The sequence below is a fragment of the Phaseolus vulgaris genome, chromosome 5 (assembly GCF_000499845.2).
Source record: "Phaseolus vulgaris cultivar G19833 chromosome 5, P. vulgaris v2.0, whole genome shotgun sequence".
NCBI lineage: Eukaryota > Viridiplantae > Streptophyta > Magnoliopsida > Fabales > Fabaceae > Phaseolus > Phaseolus vulgaris.
This window is the reverse complement of record NC_023755.2, coordinates 1,706,457-1,713,175: the sequence shown is the minus strand read 5'-3', so window position 1 is coordinate 1,713,175 and position 6,719 is coordinate 1,706,457. Positions and strand designations below refer to the sequence as shown.

Sequence of the window (6,719 nt, the reverse complement as noted above, 5' to 3'; positions counted from 1 at the left end):
CTTTAATAAGAAGGATTTTCTCACACGTGCAATTTTTAAAATCACACTAAGAGTTTATAGGCATTCACATGCCTTGTCCATAATCTGTGAGATTTTTGTTTCACCATGGCATAAGATAATCTTCAAACTCTAAAATGAACCAGACTGATCATAGTAGTTTCGTATAAAACATATAAATTAAAAAAATTCTCCATTTTAACTTTCCAATTCTAAGTATATGTTTCGGGTCACTACTTCCAAAGAACTTTGAAATCTTAACTTTTCTATTGTTGATCTTTGCACCCTTAACTCATCGTCATCTTTATCATGGCTTCAATAGAAAGAAGGTGTTCTTGAGGTCCATTTCTTAGCTAATTCTACCACCTCTTTTCCTCTTCAAATTTCTTCTTTTCTTCTTCAAGTCTCTCTCTTCTTTGATCTCCTTCAATTTTATCTCTTCAATTTGGAGCGGCACCAGGACGTATGATGGAATGAGCGGAGGGAAAATAGAAATTTCAATATTTTATTTTTTACAAAGTTGAACACAACAAAAGTCCACATAAAATTGGGAATTTCTTTTTCACCCCATATTTCTCTTCTATCTTTTATAAATACGAAATTTTTCACTAGTTACAAAATATTTTTTTTATTATACAATTTAAAAATTATCTTTAAATTAAAAAAAATTGAATTATACAATCAAGATGTCATTTTTCATAAAAAAATAAATAAATTGAAAGATACTTTTTTTATCCATGTCGCACTCTTTAATATCGTCGTCTCACTCACCCTTCTTGCATGCATAGTAGATGCATTCATTGGTCAAATAAAGCATAAGTGATTTTTTAATGGATGAAAATGTGCACTATGCAACAACAACCTGACATCCACAATGAAAGTGTGGATTGTGTAGTGATTTTTCTTGCTAAAATCTAAGACAAGTGGTTATGTGGAATTAAAATCATTAAGAGCTAAGACTCAAGAGTCTCGGTTAACCATTAAGTGGTGCAAAAGAAATTGAAATGGGTCACAAGGAGAAAAGCACATGTCACTCAAATTTAATGCATTTGTGCATTAGAAGTTTCGGACAACTATGACAATGTCATGTTTACTTAAAGCATACTCTGCCTCCTCAGACATCCAATATTGTTGGCTATCAATATCCATCAGTTTTATCTCAATCATAAATCTTACCAGGGCTTTCGAACATGAAGTCACGGTGTCGCCGCCGCCATCAACTTTGGTGGTCATGATGTCATAATTGCCGACATATTTCCACATATTAGCCATGTTTTTTAGGTTTATGCCAATGGATATGTTGTAGTCGCAACGGTAGTGCTCGAAACCATCCGACCGGAGGAGAAGGACGACGATCACCAATTTTGTGGAAATCCTAGTCTGGACAAAAGTCCCGGTGGAGGAGCAGTCGAAGTTTGCGTGGCGTGGTTGACGAGCTCCTTCATGCATTCCACAACCTTTTTCATAAGAGAACCTTAAATGAGACAGAGTTTTAACATTTTGATCGATGGATATGAAAGAGAGGATTAGCGTTTGGTTTACAAATGGTTGAGCGAAACTGAAAAGAAGAAAGAGGTAAAGGTTCTGGTAGGGGTGGCCCGCGAGTTTGCGTGTCGTGGCTAGCCCGCCCCGCACCAACGCTTGGCCTGCAAAAATGCGGGCCAGATTGGCCCGCTTCGCAATGTTATTAAGGGCTAGAATTCTCGACCCGCCCCACATAAGAGCTGGATTGCGTACTTTTTCGCGTACTTTTTTTTTTAAATTAAATATTATTTTTTTTACATTTTGTTCTTAAAAAATTATCAAATTAAACCTATATATTTGTTACTATCAAACCTAAATATTTTTTTCTTCCTTTTCGAACATAGTCAAACATCAAAATATTAAACATTAAGATAAATATCAAATATCACTATTCTTCCACTTCCAAAGCGGAGGTGGCGCGAGCGAGCAACAGCGGCGTGAGCAAGCAGAGCAGCAGCGGCGCGAGCGAGCATAAAAAAAAATGTAACTTCTCCCATAATAATCTATGCTACCTTCCCAACCATAAGGTAGATCAGTCGTTACCCCTATACGAAAAAAATCATGCATCATTCTCATCATACCTGTACCAATGCCACCAATGCTACTGAGATCCCTGTAAACCATAGCTAACTCGGAAGACGCCACCTTAACAGTGGCGTCATACTCTGCCTCCTCAGACATCCAATACTGTTGGCATTCAATAACCAGCAGTTTTATCTCAAAATCATAAATCTTACCAGGGCTTTCGAACATGAAGTTGACAGTGTCGCCACCGCCATCAACTTTGGTGGTCATGATGTCATCATTGCCGACATATTTCAGCATCTTAGCCATATTTTTTAGGTTTATGCCAATGGATATGTTGTGGTCGCAACGGTAGTGCTCGAAACCATCCAACCCGAGGAGAAGGATGACGATCACCAAGTATGTGGAATCCCTAGTCTTGACAGAAATCCCGGTGGAGGAGCAGTCGAAGTTTGCTTGGTTGACGGAGCTCCTTCATGCATTCCACAACCTTTTTCATAAGATAACCTTAAACTAGACGGAGTTCTAACATTTTGATCGATGGATATGAAAGAGAGGATTAGCGTTTGATTTACAAATGGTTGAGCGAAACTGAAAAGAAGAAAGAGGTAAAGGTTCTGGTAGGGGTGGCCCGCGAGTTTGCGTGTCGTGGCTAGCCCGCGTACTTTTTTTCTTTTTTTTTTAAATTAAATATTTTTTTGTTTACATTTTGTTCTTAAAAAATTGTCAAATTAAACCTATATATTTGTTACTATCAAACCTAAATCTTTTTTTCTTTCTTTTCAAACATAGTCAAACATCAAAACATTAAACATTAAGATAAATATCAAATATCAATATTCTTCCACTTCCAAGCGGAGGCTGCGCGAGCGAGCAGCAGTGACGTGAGCAAGCAGAGTCATAGCGGCGGGAGCAAGCAGCTGCGGCGGGAGCAAGCTTAATCGTGGCGGCGCGACTGGCAGTGCTGGCGGAGTGAACGGCAGCGGCGTTGTCGAGAGCGTTTGTGTGTGGACCGTTTGGGAGCAGCAGTTAAGCCCCTGTGAGATGTGAGCACGATTATGTTGTGTTTCTTTCTTTGAAATTTTGTGAAAACTTAATTACGTTGCCCTGCTCTACTGCTGCTAATTGCCAATTTTTTTTCTTGCGGGTCAGCTCGCCCCGCCCCGCTGCTTGCCCGCGCGGGCTAATGCGGGATAGCGGGTTGAAAAGGTCAGCCCGCCCGACGTGTTTTACCAGCAGGCCGCAGGCCGGCCCGCCCCGCTTTGCCATCCCTAGGTTCTGGAAGTTGGTGAAGGTTGAAATGGAATCACAAAGAGAAAATCGCATGTCACTCAAATTTAATGCATTTGTGCGTTAGAAGTTCCGGACAACTATGACAATGTCATGTTCACTTAAAGCATTTACAAATTAAAGCATTTGCAAAAGGGCAATTGTGTTAAGTTATTGATTTTATTATGTGTATTTAAATAAGCCAAATCTGAAGGAAAGAAAACAGTGAGGACAATGTGAAATCTCATTCTTCTTGAACTCATTTTCCACAACAAGGAGTAAGCAGGTGATGATTTTGTCCAACCTGTATGCCGTAGCCAGTCCATTATTTGAGTTCTTGGTAAATAAAATCACACTTCAAATGATTTTTTGTTTTAATTGTTGATTTCTAATAAATATTACTTTTAACATGCTTGTTGCTTGTATTACAAAATGAAAGGTGACGAAAATAGATACATGGGACAAACTTGATATTGATATCTATCAGTGACCTTGTTGCCTTTGTACAATGTTGCAACACAAACACAACCACCACCACCAACTTAATTCTAGAATCGTTTGGCAATGTTCAAACTGCTATACTTAATCGCATTTCAACATAACCACAAAAAACACAACAATTTATGAACGAAAGTGCTAACGCAAATCATCAACGTGATTTCACCAACAATCCAACAATCCATGTCGTTGGACAAAACAATTTATTCAATTTCATGGTCAAGATAAATTAATTTCACATGCAAATATAGTAAATTATTTTTTTCTTATCCATCAAAATTTGGTTTTATATAGGGTTGTTGGCATTGAACTCCTTGAAAAGTACACAAGTATTGTCATTAATTACTTATATTGTCAAAGCATGTCAACCCAATGGCCTAGGAGCCATGACACTAACTATTAAGGTTACAAAGTTTACATGCATAGAAAGCTGGAAATATTATCAGTAATATACATCTTAATGGAGTAATGTCAATGCAGGATCCAACTGCAATTTGTAAATCCACTGTTCATCACAAAGTCATGTTGGATAATGAAATTGGACATAAAGTTGCAATTGAATATGTCTTAATCTTGAAAAATGTTATTTTCTATCACCTCCTTATGGAGGTTATTTTTTAAAAATGTCCGATGAACTATTTTGTGTCATCACATGTTGTTGTTTTTTGTCTCAACGACATCGCACACTATGTCAACATCACAATAAACAACATAGTGAAGATACACATTACTAACACACAAATTTTACAACAATATCATCAACTTACTTGGTAGATGCAACATTGACCCACCAATTGAGGACTTACTTCGTTCCACACATGTGGTGGAAAGGCCAACAACAGTAGCAGGTGCATAAATCATTTTGTCATCACTAAAACTCAACACCTACAAATAACACAACCTTAATTGTCTTTTTATATGTCTTTGCAAATCCTAAATTGATGGTGTTGTTGAATGAGGAAACAATTGATGGTCATGTCCAACAAGGACAACACTGAATATGAATTATGACAACTTAGGTCTTATTGTATTGTATTTTCCAGCTCATAATAACAAGTTATTATATGTAAGTGTTTTGTATCAATCCGTAATTCAACATTTCTTACAATGTTGATCCCTCAACAACAAACTAAAAACACCACTGTTAAGAAATTTGATGTACATAACCACTGTTGAACTACTAGTAAGGTATTGACTAAAAAGTGAACATACGCCATTAAAAAAGCTTTCGTCTTTTACGGGAATAAGCAGTCCAAGGTGTTCAGGACATTGATATTGGTTTAATGATCCATGTAATTGGTGTGATGTTGAGAATTATCTTTGGCACATTATTTTTTTTTTAGTTTTGCAATCTTTAAGTGTCTAAAATTGTATAATTTATAAGTTTTTTTTATAAAAAAATATTTTCAAATTGTGCAATCTATAAGTATGAATCTCAAAGTAAGTTTTGTATTGCACAATCCCAAAGTCATTTTTTCTATAATAAAAACTTATAGATTTTATAATTTGAAATATAATATTCGCTTCCACTTTATTGTTCTAAATTATGTAATTTTTAATTTTTAATTACACCGTCCATAAGGATTATAAATTGCATAATTGGAAAGTTTTTCAGTTACACAATCAACCAACAACTGTGAATTAAAGGTAAAGTGAAAATTTTAATAATCATGGTTGTAGAATAAAAGTATATGAATGCAATGGCCAATAAAAATTCTATCAAATTTAAAGGAAAAAAACAACAATATTTAAGGTGTAAAATATCATAAATGATTTTGAACATTGTTTTAATCAATTTTATTCTTAATTTTTAAGTGTCGTGATAAATAATGAGTGAGATTTATATAATTTATTTAAAAATAAAGTGTCAATATTTTATTAAATAAAGTTTGCTCCAATGAGATAATTAAAAAGAAAAACCAATAAAAAATTGGTTTTGCTAACTTTTTTATTTTTTTTTCTTGTATATTGAGCGGTTTATAATACCAATAAACACATGTGTTGCGTATGTAATTTTATGGGCAAATATATATTTTTGTTAGTTTAGGACCGTAGTCACACCTTTAGTATAATTATTATGTTTTTTATGAGCATGTGTTGCGATTTTTTATATATCAATATATTTGAACTATATTTTGAATAATGAGAATTTCAAGTAAGGAAACTAGTTTAGATTTGATAGCACCTTAGAATCTAAATTGTATGAACAGAGTGATATATTTTGTCTACAAATAATGTATTAATATGAACATAAGAATTACTTACGAGATTGTAATAACGAATTGATATTGTGAAAGTTATCTGAAAACTTAATAAACTAATTAAATCATAGTTGTATTTCAATAATGCATTTTTTTATGGAGTAGTGTTTATGAAATTAAGTATATATTATACATTTATTTTTCATTTTTTAGTTGAAGGGAATAAAACATAAAATGTAAAGGTAGATTTCATTTAGAATGTTGAATGTGTAGTTGCATTTTCTAATGTGATGGATTTTTTGTGCAAATTTTTTTTTGTTCATATTTTCTTCCTAACGCAAGTATGGTCTCTTATATTTGGAAGATTGTTTATTAAGTGAGACACATGTCACTAAAGTCTCATTCTCAAGCACTAAGCTAAGGTCACGACACTTAAAAAAAAGATAATAATTAACTTTTTTCTTTCTTTGGATATTTTCCATTCAAGTAACTTTATTTTGCTAATATAACAAATTTAATGTTTCATTTAACTCTTTCCTCAATTTCATAATGAGTAAAACTCAATGTGTTAGGTAAGAGTGGGTGTATTGAATTTGATGACCAAGTCAAGTGTTTTATTGAGAAAATTATCAAATGATGAATGAGAGTTTTTGTTTATCTTGGATGCAACAATCATTATTTCTATAAATACTTTTTCTATCAGTA

At 34.0% G+C, this 6,719-nt stretch overlaps 1 pseudogene; it reads right to left on the bottom strand.

Annotated features, from left to right (window-relative positions):
* Positions 1 to 1,053: 1,053 nt before the first annotated feature.
* LOC137836124 (proliferating cell nuclear antigen-like) lies at positions 1,054 to 2,578 on the bottom strand (annotated as a pseudogene).
* Between the last annotated feature and the right edge of the window lie 4,141 nt (positions 2,579 to 6,719).